Raw genomic sequence first — 18292 nt, 5'->3', positions numbered from 1 at the left:
GGGGGGGGGGGCGGGGAAGGGGGAGGTAGCAGTGATTAGATTATTTGAGATTTAAAAAAAATGATAGATTCTGCTCAAAAAGCCTTCCAAATGCCAAGGTCATGTTAAAAATAATTTTGATGAGATTTATTTTTATTCATTTAAAAAATTGATATGTACTCATGAGAAAATTTTTGGGATATAGAAAACAGAAAAAAAGGAAAAAGGGGTACCTATCGTATTGGATGTAGTCACTAATAATTTTATAACATTTTCAGTATAGAGGTTTCCCTGCTATTTCCTCCTGTTATTATCCCCCATTTGCTTTACGCCACTTTGCTTTTATGAAAAACCTACATTTGTACTACCTATTTTCACGAACCAAAAGAAATCTGAAGAAAATTTTCACTTTTACAAAATGGTAATTGCTTTTTTTGCGTTATGCCATTTTACCTTACAAAAGATTTCGTAGGAAAACCCTACTTTTAAATAGTGGGGAAATCCGTACTTCTCTCATGCTTTATATTCTAACCTGTACATAATTTTGAGATAATATGAAGTATATGTATAAAGTACATATCTTTTTATATAATATAAAGCAAACATGTTTGCATGATATTAAAATATTTTGCAACGGCAAAGTTAATCCTTGCATACCATTTCCTCATATAAAGCACACCATAATTTATTTGTTCATTCCTCTTCTTTCAATCATATGTGCCATTTCCAAGTGTTCACAACTTTCAAGAAGGCTATACAATATGGATATTAATGTGAATATTTTAACTTTTTGCTGATTTTGATTTTTTGTTTATTGAATTCTCAGGATTTATTGCCAGAAATAAGATTACGTGTTAAGGGTTATGGACATATCTAAGAGTTTGATGTATTTTGTGATGTTTTCTGATAAGTTTATCTCAATTTTTGCCTCACCATCAAGGTAAAACTGTAAGCATTCTCATATTAAATATTCTAACTTTTACATTTGCTCATTTTCTCTAACGCTGAAGCTGGATTTGTATTTATTTGCTTGCTGAGAGGTAGAATATTTCTATACGTGCTTTTCAATCAGTATTCTTTTGCAAAAATGTCTATTCAAAACATTTTTTTAATACATGAAAACAGGGTCTCAAATCCTTATTTTTAAAGGATATGGTTGGTTTGTGGATAGATACGCAATAAAAATGGGTATGCAATCTCAGTCTTCTGTAGTTATGGCCCTCGCAAAAGTTCAGTAAAATTACCTCAAAGTAAACAATGGCAGGAACCCCCTCTGACACACACAGACCCTCACCCTGCCATCAAACTTCTTGCAGACTTAAGTAACCCATGCAGCACGATCATACAGCATTCAGGAAGAGCGGACCCTGGATCCCTTTCCAAGAGTGGACTCTGGGGCATTGAACAGAGAGAAAATATCTTGTGGGTTCTCTATCTTCATTATTTTCCCTGGGTCACTAAACACACACCTGTAGCCAGAGAACAATTTGATGCTCCACCCAGAGGCTCTGATTTCCTTTCAAAAGGTGCTGAAATTAGAGACGTTGGTTCAATTCACTGGGAAGAGAAAACAGGTTTAGGGGTGGTGAAAAAGGAAAGAAAAAAAAAAACAGCTCACATATGAAACCTCTGGTTAGAGAAATATTTGTGCTTCATGGTGAGCTCATTTGAGATAAATAATTATATAAATGAATAAATACATTTTCCTTAGAGGGGAGAATACTGAAAATTCAATGAAATCAGTTTTGCACACCCTTTTATTCTCCACACCAAATCTCCTTCGTGGTCATTTTCGACATGGATTTCAGAAGTATTAGCTTTATTTTTCTGCTACTACTTAAGATGAGTGTCTGTTAATAAAAATATCTAAAATAACAGGCGTTCCTTAATGAGTCAATGCACATGTTTACACCTAGGTAATGTAAAAGGGGATTGATTTTCTCAGCCAACTGCTCTGTAAAATTTGGGATATACTTCAGCAGCAGGGGGAGGGGGAGGACTGAAGTAATTCAATAAGAAAATTAACTAAAAGTTCTATTATTCAATTCATATTAAAAATGAAATAAAATGAAAATATAAGGCTCAAAACAAATTTGAAGTATTAATATAACATGAACTATTAGTAATAATAATATTTTTCCCTGCTAGAAAGTGAATAAATGGAATACATTTCCCATTCCATTTCTCTCTCAAGCACCTCTCCTACATGTATTGTTCCATGAGAGATTTTTTTATTTTATTTATTTTCAACCTTCTGGCCTTAGTTTCCTTGATTGCAAAGAAGGTTAATTTTTCCTACCCCATTACACCTTTGTGAGAATTACAAGAGAATTACATGTCAATTAAATACCATAAAGCCCAGCATTCGGTAGGTATTCATTAAAATGTATTTCTATCAGGTCCCCTTTCTCTTAAATGCTATAAATTATGTATGGCATAATCCATAATTTCCTAGTCTTATTTAGAGTGGGGGCAATGAGAACCATCTGCTGTTTTATCACGTGAGATTTGTGAGAAAATGGCAAAACCTAACAAAGACAGTCTTCATTTTGAAAACTTAAAGGATCAATTGATTCATTTTCCTCAGCCATGTCCCTCTTTTTAAAGAGTATCAATACAGCGAGATGCAGAGGAGAATCTCTCTTCTGATCATTGATAAAGGGAAACGTTAGCTATACTTCTTAAACACACGTGGCTAGCAGAAAGAATAGGGAATGACATTTAAGAGTCTACAGTAGACGAACAAAATGGGATGTTTGAGGGAAATGCAGAGGGACTATTAAGAGTGTCTCACAAATCAAGCCTTTGTCAGGAATCTCTGTGACTGTGGAGCTGTCTGGGTTTGTTTAGCTAATGACTTTCACTTGTTAAAATTTTAACCATGACTTCTTTTGCTGCATTTCAAAAGAGTTATAACATTCCTTTTATTATTTGTTTCCTGTTTGAAAAGATGATTTCAGAGGAATATTTCTTATCATTGAACAACATAAGGGCATGTATTCAACTCTGTGACCCTCCATCCTCCACTCTATTTGTTCTTGTTCTCGCAGAATCGCCTATCCTCTCTTCTTCTAAAGAGTTCTCGATTTCTGCCAGGGTCAGTAACACATGCAGGTATCGAGGAAGTGGACCAGAGGTGAAGAGAAGGGATTGCCATTTGTCCTTTTGGGGCATGTGGTGAAACTTGGAATAGTTGACCACTTATGGAAACATTTTGCTAAAAAATTTAGTCATATCACCTTATTCAATATCCATTATAATCCTGCAAGATAGCGATTATTTTCATATTCATTTTGTGAATGAGAAAACGGAACCTTAACAAGAGTGAGTAACTTATTCTATGTGCACTAAGGGTAGGTTTCCAATAACCTCTGGCTATTCTATGAAAATAAGGACAGCCTTATAAAGTTTCATGAAATAACCTATAAGGGTTTTGGGTTTCCATTATATAGATGGGGTTTAATTAATTCACCTGGGTGTACATAGCTAAGTAAGTGACATAAAATGATTTGACCACAAATCCATAAATTTGATCTTAAGTCTCTTCCATAGTTCTCGACTGTGTCTCGTAGTTCTTTTGGTACTTGCCTGTTCATGGGTATTTTACGTGATAGAAAAAAATAATAAAATTTGGTTATTTCCCTCAATATGCTCAGAGCCTATCAGGAGAAATAATTTTGATATTAAAAAAATGTCTAGAGTCTAGTGTATATAGTGAGAATGGTCACCAGATAAAAACAGCAGAGAACTGCAAAATCAGGTGAGAGAGGAGAGATTTGAAAAAAACAAAACAAAACAAAACAAAAAACTGGACGAGAAATGGGTAGGCTTCTAGCCATTCTCTACAGTAGTGGGATTAGGTAAGAGGGTCAGTAGCGATTATGAAATCAATTCAGAGAGCTGACAATAACCATTCTGACAAAATGACGCTCTTCATTTCACCCATACTGATACAATACAACTTGAAAACTTTAGTCTCCACCTATTAAGAGATTTAAATAATGTTGGTAGTGGTTGTTCTGAAATTTACCTTAGGCTTAATATAAAAAAACAAAAAACAAAGTTTGCTGAGAAATTTGGAATGAAAACAAAAATAATTGGGATGGTTCTTAATGTGTTTGTAAGAACCTTTAAAATATTTGCATATTACATTCCCTTCAATACCGAAACTGCATTTGAAAAATATGTTAATAATATAATAGCTCTAAGAAGTGCTGTTTCCAGGATCCCCTAGTTGTTAATAGGATTTTTACTTTCCTGGTCTTACTAACTTGGTTTTTTAAAGGGTAAAAGACAGAGAGTTGTTCAGACCTGTTTAATCCCTGCCTTTTCTACTTACTTGCTACATCTGTAAGACTTTGGAAACTATTTCTTCATTTGCAAAAAAGAAGGTTTTATTTTCTGAGGATTAGCAGATTTAATGAAATGTGCATATAAAAAGCAGGTTTCTAGTTATCTAGCAGACACTTAGCAAATGTTAGTTCTTTTTCCCAGGGTAAAATGCCTGCTATTATGCCTGGTAGTTATTGGGGATTCAAAACACATAGCCCTCCTAAGTCTCCCCCAAATTAATAGATAATAGTTAATAGATAAAAACTTTCATTTTCAAATGTTGGATTCCCACGCAAAGGCTGAAGCACTCTTGATTCTTCCCCTTCTTCCTCCTCATCAGCATTTTGATAAAGCCAAAGGAAGTTTCTGCTTTCTCTCCTCACTGTCAGCTGTGAATTAGAAGAAACATTGGTTACTGACTGAACAAAACACACATCAGCAGTGAATCGTAAATACTGGAAGTTATCATTGTAATTAAAGACTGGTTCAGCCATGAAGTCACTGATTTTAAGTTTAATGAATAAATGAGGCACTCTGCTAATATTGAACTTTAATTTTCTGGCAAGCAGAATATAAGAAGTAGCTTTTAAAACGTCACTGGAGAAGAGTGAATTTGGGGCATATTTATCTCAGGGAAAGAAAGATAAAACAATTTAGAGAACAGACAAAAGTTACGTGGGGACAGAAGAACCTGTGATACAAAGGAAAATACCTGCACCAAAAACACTGGTGACTTGGAAAGCCATTACTCGTTGTCATATGGCAAAGGTTTAAGGAGAGAGAAAATAATCACTTGCGTATCCTTTGACTTTTCAGAGATAATATTGTTTGTGTTGCTTGATGGACTTCTTTGCAAGAGAATCATGTAATTCTCAAAATACGTATGTGAGTTTATCTTCCCAGTTCTCCTGTAAGTATCATAAGGGCAAGAGGCAAAGAACAAAAGAAATACAAATGTAGTTGGAACGCCTACTTGGTTCTAGGCACTTTGTATCCATGATTGTTACGTGAGGTAAATACACTTGAAAGAATTGACTCAGAGCTATTGAACAAATTACTCAAGATCACAGAGCTAATTCATGAGGACTAAGGGTTAGCTGCTAGGCAAGTCTCACTAAGTCCATGGTTTTCCATGATATTGCTTTGCCTCAAGGAAAGAGATCTCGTCTGATTTGCCCTTGGTTCACTATGCCCCCCCTTCTCTTTTACAAAGATCTAAGCGCTTATATCACAGAGATTAGGCACTTACCAAATACCTAAGTAGGAAAACACTCCTAAACATATCTCCAATGTCCAATCAACAAATGTACCAGTCAACTAGGATTTGTGTAAGCCTGGGGGGAAAAATCAGTGTAGAGGAGCAAGTGGGCACTGCCCATTCAAACACTGTCCTGGGGAGACAGTAAAGGACACGTTTGCCTGGCCAAGAGTTAAAACTCCGTTGTGGGGACAGAAGCATCACATTAAAGGTCCCTGACATGGTTGCACATTCAGCTCTTGTCACAAACCTCTTCAAGCCAAGTTCTGAGAATCTGAATCCTGTCTAACTTGAATGTATCGCTGTTAGGGCAAATGTGAAAGTCAGTTCTCCAGATACTTAAACAGTCATTTACTTTGCCCTTTCCATTTGCACATAGGCTTTCTTGAGCCCTTCTACTGAAATCAGTGCTCCTAGCAGTGATCTATATTGTATCACGGATAAATTAAAAATGGAGTCCCTGGGCCTTCAAGGTGGAACGCCTGAGGCTTACCTACAGTGAAAGAAACATCCCTCCTTATAACTTTTGTTCTTTACCCTTTCATAGGTGAAAAGTCCATCAGATACTCCTCCTATTCAGAAGGATTCAAACCTTCTAAGTCTGTAGCAATATTAACAAAGCAATAGAGCCAATATGTTATTAGCATGTTATTTAGCAGTATTTAGACACTTGTCATCCCCTAATCTAATGCTTTTGTGTTATTTTAGTTTATCGCGGTTTAGCTTTGATTCAAAGTCAGCTCACCCAGCAAAGCCTAGATACACAGTGAAGACCCCCGAGAAGTACGATGGAGAAGTAGAAAGTAGAGAAATAGAATTTCACGTACAGTCTCATAATTAAAGATGTTTTTTTTTCTTCTCAAAAAGAGAAATACAGTTTGGAAACCACTGATGTATTACACTGATCTATTTTAGGTATCAAGGAAATACAAATATATTACATTGCATAATAGAGCATATCATATCTATTGTATTATATTATATTGTATGTTGGTCCAGATGATTTTTCAGGCAGAGACAGGACCACACTCTTCTCTTCCCTCCTCTCTCTCTGCTAAGAGTTATAATTAGCATATGTACATCATGATATAATATTTGTATACATGGCGAAATGATCACCACAATAAATCTAGTTATCATCTACCACCTTATACAGTTAGAAACAAAATTCCTTTCTTGTGATAACTTCTAAGTTCTACTCTTTTAGCAACTTTCAAACATACAATACAGATTATTAACTATAGTCACCATGCTGTACAGTAATCCCATGACTTACTTTTTAATCCTCTTTTTTTAAGTAAGATTTCTCTTATAAAGTATCAGTTTTGATAGGCATGCAACCCTGTTTTTGGGAGGAGTATTTAATACACTGTCAGAACCTAGTGTAGTCTATTGAAGGACATGCTTTCATTGTTCTGTTTTTAGTACAGAACAAGGATCTGTATGATATTGTGATCAATATTTTGCATTAAGTATGTTTTTTATGTTGAAATTATTACAGTACACAAAATCAGTGCCCCTCCCAGGTGCAGCCATGTAGGAGATGGCGTTTGACACAACCCATGGATGATTTGAACGGCTTCAATTAGCGCTGCTTTCTGAACAATTGGAAGTGGCTGATATCGTAGTTGCTACTAAGGGCCTGGCTGCTTGAGGAATTCTTTTAAATGTTAATGTAGTTACAAAATTTCCAGTTATCTATAGCATGTAAATATGAATGCATATCATCAATATCACCACAATGATGCTGGACTTATTTTTTTCCAGGAATAGATACATTGTCAGTTTTAGATTAATTTTAATAGGAATTAATGGCTCCTTAAATAAACTGTTGATGACAAGCAACATTTTCAGAACCTGGTATTCTCAGATCAGTGTCTGTAACTTGGAGCAACATCTGTATATATTTATACCAATAGCTCATTGACTGACTCATATTTTATTTAAAGAGTCAGCTTTATGGCATATTGAGGATTTTTAAAAAAATATATTGACTACTACTACAGGCAAGACATTATACTAGGTACTTGACATCCTTTCAATCAACTTCCTTAGTATCAGTGTGCAACAGAAACTATTGTCCTTATTTGGTATTAAAGAAAATGAAGGATAGCAAAGGCTCACGTGTCACTGCAGGACACACAGATGTGGTGGAAAAGATATTTCAGAGGTAACTAGTTATTTGTTGCTTCTCTGTTATATGCCAGGTGCTTCACAAGGGGCCTATCATCCAATATCCCTAACCCTGCACAGAGAGATATGCTTTTAATTAAATGGAATTTACCTCTGATTTCTTTTTTATTCATGGAAGATTGGTGAGACAATTATCATCATACGATATTATGTTGCATTATGATAATCTGGCAACATGGGGAGGGTGTGGGAGGGGAAGAATGCCACACAGTTTTTACAGAGATATCTTTTTAGTTATTAACATTCCTGACTTTTATAGCTGATCACAACTCAACATTTGAAAACTTTTTTATGCTTGGAGTGGTATGTCATAAACAGACATTTTGGAAGATCCCTCTAGGCACACAAGAGTGTTTCTAGAGAATTGAAAGCAACTATATTTGCATGTACCCTAAATATCTCTAATTTAACTGAGAGAAAAATTGTCAAGGCAGATGTAAAGTCAACCATGCACTGGTTGGTGATGATGGCCTCTGTCAGAAATACGCTCCTGATTCACAGACTCAATCCATGAGAATTTATTTTTAATTTTTGTTGTTTTGTTTTACAAAACTTCAAATTTTAGGGGCTCAGCAAAGGAAATAAATGTGTCCTGTTTATCTGCAGGCAGCCAATTCCAGCATCCTTCATGGGTGGCATAGATATTGCCTCTACCAGAGTCCCAAGCGTGGCAATCAGGCATCAAGCTGAACTTGAATTACAGTCCCAGAGGTAAAAGTTCAGAGCTTTATCCACTTAGCAGTCAATCTTCTTTGTTCTATTCATTCAACTTTATTAAGCATGGTGAAAGCTTTATATCCCTGCTGTTTTGTTTCTTTTCCTCAATACCAACCAGACCCTTGACCATGCACAGACTTACTTATGCACATACACCTATACACACTAGTCTGCAAACATTCTCCATTTAAGCTAAAAGTGCTCATTTATGAAAGGCTTTTTTCATTAAATCTCTATGTTGTGACAGCCAGAGAATATTCTTAGTCTCTCTCAAATGGAGGACTCAATCTACTACTTTGGGAAAAGAGGAAAGTTTGCTAGAGCTATGGGTGGAGCCCCAAACTAATGTTTTGTTAGTATCATCTGGTGGGGGTATAGTGACATATGCTCTTAATAAATTGTCTTATATAATCTTCAAAAATTATTTTCGAAATTGGTATCAATATTCTTCTTTACAAAGAGGAGTTTTTGTTTGTTTGTTTGTTTGTTTTTGGTAGAAGCTAAGGGAGTTAAATAATCACTACATCTTGGGTAATAGTGGATCTGGAATTTGAATATGTTTCAAAATTATTCCAAAAACACATCTTTTGATTGAATGTAGCACTTTGGGAAGATGGTAAACATACATTAAACTGAAGTAAAAAAGAATGAAAAGACAAAGATTGTTCTTCGATTCCCCAGAGCTCAAGTGCTCCTTTCAGAGTAGGTGGCCATGCCTCTAGTAGTTCAGATTCTAAAAGGAGAAACTGATTATCATTTACAGACACAAGGTCCCATCATTATCTTTGTAGTCAGGCTCTTCTTCTTCTTCTTCTTTTTGAAGATCTTATTTATTTATTTGAGAGAGAGAGAGAACACAAGCAAGGGGCGGGGCAAAGGGAGAGGGAGAAGCCGACTCCCCACTGAGCAGGGAGCCCGATGTGGGGCTCGATCCCAGGACCCTGGGATCATCAATGAGCCAAAGACAGACACTTAACCAACTGAGCCACCCAGGCACCCCAGTAGTCAAGGTATTCTTATACTTAATGTATTTTATGTGCATGTTGTGAAGTCAACTTCACATATGGAGATAATGAATTGTCCTATAGGTAGTAGTTTCAAATGTTCTGGATATTCATTGATTGTTTCTTGAGATCAGCTTATGCTCCAGGCCTGACACATATGGATTGTGCCAAGGAGGCCTCCTTGCTTTCCGGAGTCCCACTGGGTACATTCGATGGGAGGAGCTGGCTGGAGATGAGAGGGAGGAAAGAGACAGAGATCATGGTATTTATATTCGTGGCTCCCTTCCTGATGGATCTAGGTTTGGAAGTATGTATAGGATCCTTTTTGGGGAGTCCCTCTGCTATAGTTACACCACTTCCCAGGTTCCAATAATGTCTCCTTACACCTGACATCTAGGAATAGCACCACCTTCTATTTCTAAACCCAGGGAGATCTACTGTACTTTCTTCATTTTTTACAATCCTAGCGACACTTTTGTAAAAGTCCTCTCATTAAACTCTACTGCTTTTGAATATGTCATCATGTTTTTTTTTGACTGGGATTCTGATTCAGTTATTACAGAAGATCTTAGATGAAGGTGAAGGGAAAATGCTGAGATTCTGTCGCCTTCCTAACAAAACCCTAAAACAAAAAAGATGGATGAAGTGATCACCACTGAAGGAATGCCTCTTGAAAATTATTCTGTATAGTATTTCCCCTCTAAACAGTCAACATATAACATTTTCCTTGAATTGCCAGCCTATGCAAACCTTATCTTTTTCTACCTCTTTCTATTTCTTCCTGCTTCTCTACTCTTGTCTCTCCTTCTCTTTCCCATCATTCACCTATGTTATAAATTCCATATCCTATCATACAAAGTCATGCTCACTGACAGAACTCATAGAAATGGGTAGAGGAAGGAGAAAGATGACTGGACAAAAAAGTTTTTGTTTTTTTTTTAAGTTCCTTGTCTAGTGGAACATGTGATGCTGTGTCAGGAGAGTATATATTGAACAAATATTTCTATGTGATTTCAGTTTCCATGTATCCATAGAAACAGTGAAGCTCTGTCATGGAAATGCTACACACTCAGAAATTAATAGGTCTCAAGTTTTAAACTAATGGACAAAAAAATTAAATAAATAAAAAATAAAAGGTAGAGAAGAATCTATATTCAAAAAGCCCAGACATAGCTATTGATGACATTCTGGTAAATGTGCTCTATAAACCACCATTTATTTTCTGTATATATACATATCCTTTGTGTATATATGTACACACACATACATATGTATACATACATAACTTTTGCATTGATCTGTTATTTATTTTCTTATTTTTTAAACTCCTTGTGGTTTAATTTTTTTTAAAGTAATCTCTATATCCAACGTGGTGGGGCTTGAACTCAGAACCCCAAGATCAAGAGTTACATACTCTACCAAGTGAGCCAGCCAAGTACTTCACATTGACCTGTTATTTTAAATGCTTCAAGATGAGATTTTTAATTATTCTAAAATATTGTTATAAGGCTTATAATAATTTACTTGCCAATTTCCCTCTCAGACATGTATGTTATTTCGATTTTTAAACACTACATCTGTTATTAAAATCAAATATTTATTCACATATATGATCATTTCTCTGATAGATTACTAAGCAAGAATGTATTGGGTCAAATTTTGGAATATTTTAGGTCTTCTGATTTACATCACCAAACGGATTTCTAGATGAAATCAATTCACATTTCTACCACCAAGATGTTAGTGAGGCTGTTTCTCTATAAAATCTCCCGTCATTTACCAGGTGCTAGTTAAATAAGTAAGAAATGGCATATTGTTTTTTCCATTTGCATCAGTATAAAGTTTATTATGTATTTTGTAAGTTTATTGACCATTTGTATTTCCCCTTTAGAAATTCTTCCATTAATATCCTTTTTTTTATTTTACTACTGGCAAAATTTTTATTAAATTTTATAGTGCTTCAAATTAGGACATTATTTCTTTGTCATTATTTTTGCGCTTTTACATTTCTGTGGTTTCCTGTTAATGTGACATTTTTCTAACATTTAGTTTTCTACACAAATATGTTTCTTAAGAAGTTTATCATAACTATTATCAATTATTATTATTGTTCCCAAATGTGGGTGTGCTTATCCGTACTTTTATTTTACTACTGGCAAAATTTTTATTAAATTTTATAGTGCTTCAAATTAGGACATTATTTCTTTGTCATTATTTTTGCGCTTTTACATTTCTGTGGTTTCCTGTTAATGTGACATTTTTCTAACATTTAGTTTTCTACACAAATATGTTTCTTAAGAAGTTTATCATAACTATTATCAATTATTATTATTGTTCCCAAATGTGGGTGTGCTTATCCGTACTTGTTTTCATAGATGTCATCTTTTTCACATATAAACTTTTTTATCAGTTAAAGCATTATTGATACATAATATGAAGGAGTGATATACCTTGATGTCTAAGTTACCCTTACGTTGTAGAATTTTTAATTATCTTTTGTTGGATTATCTATCATTATTCCCACTGATTATGATAGATCTCCCTCAGCTTTTTTAAAAAAAAATATGTTTCTGTATCTTCCAAGTAGGCTGAAGTTCTACTTGTTTTGTCCTACTGATCAGTTTGGTTTCATGAATAATGTCCAGAAGTTTAAAATCATTTTCACTTTATAGTATGTTCTTACAGCTGATAAGAAAATAATCTTCAGTCTTCTTATTTAGACTATACTCAAAATTTCTGCTCGAAAGACTCTAATTTTTTCAATATTTAATTAATTTCCAAAGTTTTCCAAAGATTGAGATTTTTGAAGTTCTCACAAATTATACATAAATACACATATTATATATGCATATATGTATTTATATATATATAAATATATGGTGTGTGTGTGTGTGTGTGTGTGGATGATGCTGGATATTCCCTTCAGACAGATTCAAGTTCTTTCCATTTCTTCATGTATTTTCTATCCCTTTGGTAAAATCCACACTTTTAACACATATTCTGCTACTCAGTTTTTGTCAGGATTACTCTTAGATAATTCATGTCATTGATATTCTGCATATTTTTCATGCATTGTAAACTAATTAGGCAGAAAAATAGGAATTTTTTTTCTAAATTGAACTTATCTCTGATTAATTTACTGAACCAAAATTTATTGAAAATGATTAAAGATTTTCTTTGAAGGATGTCACCTGTAATTATTTTTTGAGTATTATCACCTGTATTTTCTAGTATGTAACCTAATTCCTGTACAAAAACAAAATTCAAAATGATTAAAGAGATAACTCAACGGGCAAATGATTGAATGCATGAATGAATTCTACAGCTTGTTGAAATGGTCAGAATTTCTAAAATACTATTAAAGGTGTCTGATATCCCAATCATTATGGCTTTTGTTCTCTATTTTAAAAGTAATGCACTGAGTGCAGAGGTACCTCAAATATTGCACTCAATTTCTGGGGTTTACAAGCCCCCTCAAATACCGTAGTTTTTATATATTATGTGCATATGCTTTACCCCCTTCCCAAGAAAAAGAGGTTTTAAAAAGAAATCAGTTTATCAAAGGAAACCTATTTGTCCCCAAACATTAAAATTCTAGAATATATTTTATTAACTTGTTATTTTGGCTATTGGTTTAAGATTAACCTTGTTTATCCTTTTATAAATGAAATCTAGGGGAAGAAATTACTATTTGTGAGGAAGGGAAATTGACTTTAGATCCCATTATATTATTCAATCAAATTATCGTGTTTATTAACCAAGGAAGTATTGATTTGTTCTAATAGCTTGTAAATTAATATTAAAATAGTCCTATATTCCTGCATTCATATGTAGGGTTAATATTTTGACAAGTGTATTAAATTTTCTGGTGTTTTATTTGGTATTTTTACAACTATAATTAAAATTGTTCTAAGAGTTTTTGTTGGTTTTATTTTCATACTATTCATGTTAATGACATAAAATAATTTATAGGTAGAATCACATATACAATTTGTATAATATGGTGATTATAATTTCAATGTTGTGAAACAAATGTTTCAAGCCTCAAGCTGGTTTTACAGAAAGTATTTTTTAGATAATCTATTAAAATTTCTTTTTTAATTTTTATTTTATTCTATTTTTTGTGCTAATCTCTAGTTTCCTCCTGTGTGTTGTCCTACTTGGTTAGAATTTCCATCTAACCCTTACATTTGGATTCTCTGTAACGTGACAAGTCTAATCCAGTGTCTTCTCATAGCGGAGGTGAAGTCAGAGGATAACTTGAGCTCCCTCTACAGGAAGAATTTCACACTCACCCTTACACAGCACTGTCATGCTTATTTCCTTAAAGGGGGAAAAAAAAATCACTGATTTGCAAGTAGCTCATATTACCTGTTATAATGCACTGCACTTTGGTAGCTTTTTTTTCCCCCCTCCTGGAAAGCATTCTTTCTAAATGCTTTTGAGTCCGACCTCTGAACTTTTAAAATCTACCTGACCCATCAGTTGTATCCCATTTCCCTGGTATTCATGATGCAGACAAGCGGGTATCCAACACAGTATGGAATCTGAGTGCTTCTCTGGTATTTACATGATTGAAGAAAAAATGTTTTCCCGTTTCATTTGGGATTATTTAACCAGGAGAGTGGAACTCTAGAGCTGACAGTAGCCATCTTTTCTGGCATAAAGAGAGAGCAGAATATCTCCAGAATGAAGTAAGAGAGAAACAATGATGAAAAATATATGAAGACAAAAATTTTTGAGATACCCACTTCACTTCAGTTCCTAGGGCTCCAGTTTCTTTAGCTCATGCTTTGATTCTGTGATTTTTTTTCCAGTTTCTTCTCAGGTACATAGTAGTCTATGCACTTTTTTATGGCTTAAACTTGGACACGTTGGATATTAGTTACCTGGAATCAAAGGGTCCTCATTTTTGTCAGCCATCCTTTAAATACTGTTAATGGATATTTATACAAATTATACAAATTCATAGTAATCTCACTGATTTATTCTTAGTGAAATTGACCTTACCCTCATTTTTGAATATTGAGATAATTCTTTCATCTCCAAGTTTATCATCTTGTCCAGTCTCCAAGGCTATTTATAGACTTGAAAGACTTTCATCTACATGTCCAAACCTAAACCTTTTCCCACCCAGAGCAGAGCAATAATGGAATTTGTGAAGAGCAGCTAAGAAAGTCAACAGTAAACAAACCAATGAATGAAATTCTTAAACACCTATAAGGCAATACCTGCTGTACTCTCGTCCTGACTAGCCCTCTTCCCCATTCTGCCATATCCATTTCTATGACCCTTCTGACCTGCTCAAAATTCTGGAATATGCAAATTTACTGCACATTTTTTACTTGAAAAAAAAATTTGTCAAGTGTTTATTTTTTTTTTAAGATTTATTAAATTCCAGTTAACCTACAATATATTAGTTTCAGGTGTACAGTATAATGATTCAACACTTCCATACATGACCCTACTCATCACCTGTCTCCCCCATTTCTCATCCACCTCCCTTCTGATAACCATCAGTTTGTTCTCTATAATTGAGAGTCTGTTTCTTGGTTTGCTTCTCTCTCTCTTCTACCCCTCCCCTCACCCTTCGCTCATTTNCAACACTTCCATATATGACCCTGTACTCATCACCTGTCTCCCCCATTTCTCATCCACCTCCCTTCTGATAACCATCAGTTTGTTCTCTATAATTGAGAGTCTGTTTCTTGGTTTGCTTCTCTCTCTCTTCTACCCCTCCCCTCACCCTTCGCTCATTTGTTTTGTTTCTTAAATTCCACATGAGTAAAATCATATGATATTCATCTTACTTTGACTGGCTTATTTCACTTAGCATAACACTCACTAGCTCCATCCATATTGTTTCAAATGGCAAGGTTTCTTTCTTTTTATGGCGGAGTAGTATTTCATTACACACACACACACACACACACATGCACGCACACACACTACATCTTTATCTATTCATCAAATGATGAACAGTTGGGCTGTTTCCATAATTTGGCATGTATTTAACTGAATCACTGACCAGTACATGTAACAGGGAAGCAATAAGGTTCCTGACTTACCTTTTCTGACTTACCTTACCTTCTCACATTCTTACAGTAAATTTACTTCATCATTCTCATGAATAATGAAATATTGTAACTTGCTCTTAATGTTATGTCTAATGGAAAAATAAAAGGAAAAAGAAAAGCCACAGTGTAGATTTTCCATCCCAANAACCAGTACATGTAACAGGGAAGCAATAAGGTTCCTGACTTACCTTTTCTGACTTACCTTTTCTGACTTACCTTACCTTCTCACATTCTTACAGTAAATTTACTTCATCATTCTCATGGATAATGAAATATTGTAACTTGCTCTTAATGTTATGTCTAATGGAAAAATAAAAGGAAAAAGAAAAGCCACAGTGTAGATTTTCCATCCCAACCCTAGCATGTTTCAGCCTTCTCATTGCACTGGATGAGGTAAACTTTAAAACACAGGGTCTATTCTTTTGCAAATGGCCACTCTTTAGTTAAGGTGGCAAGTAGGTCATGTGCTCACCTGCCGGGCTAACAGTTACACTTGCCTCATCTGTATAGTATATCCTTTCTTTTAGGGAAGCTAGGAGAACCTACACATCTGTCAGGTCTTAATTTTAAGGGCATTTTTTCTACAAGTCCTCAATGCTGCCACAGACTAGGGTAAAAGTGTAAGTTACATGGCCGCGTGTCATATTCTGAATATTCTTACCTACAATTATGAATTCAAAAACCTTATTCTATATTAGACTATAACCTCTATGAGGTCAGGACCATATCTGATTTGTCTCTCTAGGGTTTCCTATGTATAAGATGAATGTTTTATTTCTTTATAAAGAAAATACCATGGCTAGGCTTTTGATAGAGGTAATCATCAAGATCTGTGAGCACAAAAGTAAAAAGCCCATTTTTTAGTACAAATAAATTAAAATGAAATAAATATTTGCATCATGCTGAGTATATTCTGGGGGGAAAAACATGACATCAANGATGTTTTATTTCTTTATAAAGAAATACCATGGCTAGGTTTTTGATAGAGGTAATCATCAAGATCTGTAAGCACAAAAGTAAAAAGCCCATTTTTTAGTACAAATAAATTAAAATGAAATAAATATTTGCATCATGCTGAGTATATTCTGGGGGGAAAAACATGACATCAAATCAATTCCAAGAAAATATTTGGGTCTATAAGTGGAGCATATACAATATTAATTCTTTTCTAATTAATTTTACACAAATACTCTGTAATGGGAGCATTAGGGAATGAGTTGTCTCTCGTTATTTTCACTGCAAATGTTAAAAGGGAATCTACAATGCAACTATTCTTTCAGAACTCTGAACTAAGTCCAAATGTTTTCTTTGAGGGTGGGGCAGAGTGGAAATGCAGATAGAGTGTAAATACCAAGCAGTGAAAACCTCTTTCTTGGCACTTGGTTATGGAGTCAAATGCATGGACATTAAGAAAGGAGAAGGGAGTTAGAAGTCAATTCACAGCAGGCAGATTGCTACTTAATGTTTTTCAATTCACTCATGTGTGAAAGAATATCATATCATAAAATGAACCATTAGAAAGTCAGAGAATGGAGCATATGGGAAATAAATTCCTGAACCAGGCCAAGAAACAGATGTGTGTGTGTGAGTTTGTGTGTATTCATACAATGTGTGGAATCTAGAAATCTATTTGTTCTCTGTTCTTTACATGCTACATATGTTTAGAACCACAAAAGTTCTGAAGAAGATTTTCCTGGTGGGATGATGTCATTCTAGACAGCCTATTTTAGGATTTCAAAGTAAAGAACCCATCTCTAACCTCACACTTAGGCAAACATATCTGAGTAGTACAATCTAGCAAACATATATTTGTCTGTGTTTGTTTTCCTGTTATTACTTTCTGGGCATTCCAAAATTGAAGTCAAAGTCAGCTTACAATGACAATTCAGTGAACTGTCAATTTTGGTAAATACAAACAATTTAGTAAATCATTGTCACAGTAACTAGGCAATACTCCAACGTTCTAACCTCAAATGATCCATGTACTTACCTCATGGGGGTGTGGACGTTATAACCTTGTGTAAGGCAATTATCCTAGACCCTCTTGCTCACCTGTTTAGTCCTATTTAGGACTCTGTTCCTAATTACTCCACGTCTGGATTTATTGTCTGTCTCTTATTCTTCTCCCAGCTTACCCTGAAACACTGTGTTATACCTAGTTTCCTTTTATTTTTTTTCATATTCAGTGCATGCTTTTTTTACATTGTTTGAACCATAATATCATCACTTCCTAATTGTGTGAACTGTTAAAATCAAACAGAAAAGGAGATCAGACTTGAAAATACCTTGAGCAGACAAAACCAGTTTAGTCATCAAGCAAAGCTTAATTTACCTTATTTTGCATGACAAATGAGGCTAACTTGACCTGGGTCACTTCTTGCTTATGCCTCTGAAAAGCATAAACAAAACTTAAATAGTTCCCCAAAATTGATATGAAGTAACCCTACACCAATTCCCTTTCCTTTAAGAAAAGTCTAACATTGTAACTAATCACTGGAAAGAATAAACACTGCCTGAGTACTATGTAAGTTGCTTTATAACAATGTCCCTCTGCACCTCATTCCATGTTTTGGTTTGTGCTCCCAGTTTGTAAACCTTCTTTTGTGTGCATGCACAGTAAAATTCTTCAAATTACTACTCAAGTAATTCATTGGTTTTACTTCCATTTTTTATTTACTTTTGACAGTACTTATAAATACCAATTAAGCCTTCTCAACCTCAATTTTTCCATT

At 34.6% G+C, this 18292-nt stretch overlaps 1 pseudogene; it reads left to right on the top strand.

The window, feature by feature from the left end:
• The window catches only part of LOC105237091, a 33183-nt pseudogene that overhangs the window by 4864 nt on the left and 10027 nt on the right, over window positions 1-18292 (top strand).

This window comes from Ailuropoda melanoleuca, chromosome 12 (assembly GCF_002007445.2).
Source record: "Ailuropoda melanoleuca isolate Jingjing chromosome 12, ASM200744v2, whole genome shotgun sequence".
In the NCBI taxonomy this organism is placed as follows: domain Eukaryota; kingdom Metazoa; phylum Chordata; class Mammalia; order Carnivora; family Ursidae; genus Ailuropoda; species Ailuropoda melanoleuca.
Note: the sequence above shows the minus strand (reverse complement) of the source record. Positions and strands in the feature narration are given on the sequence as shown.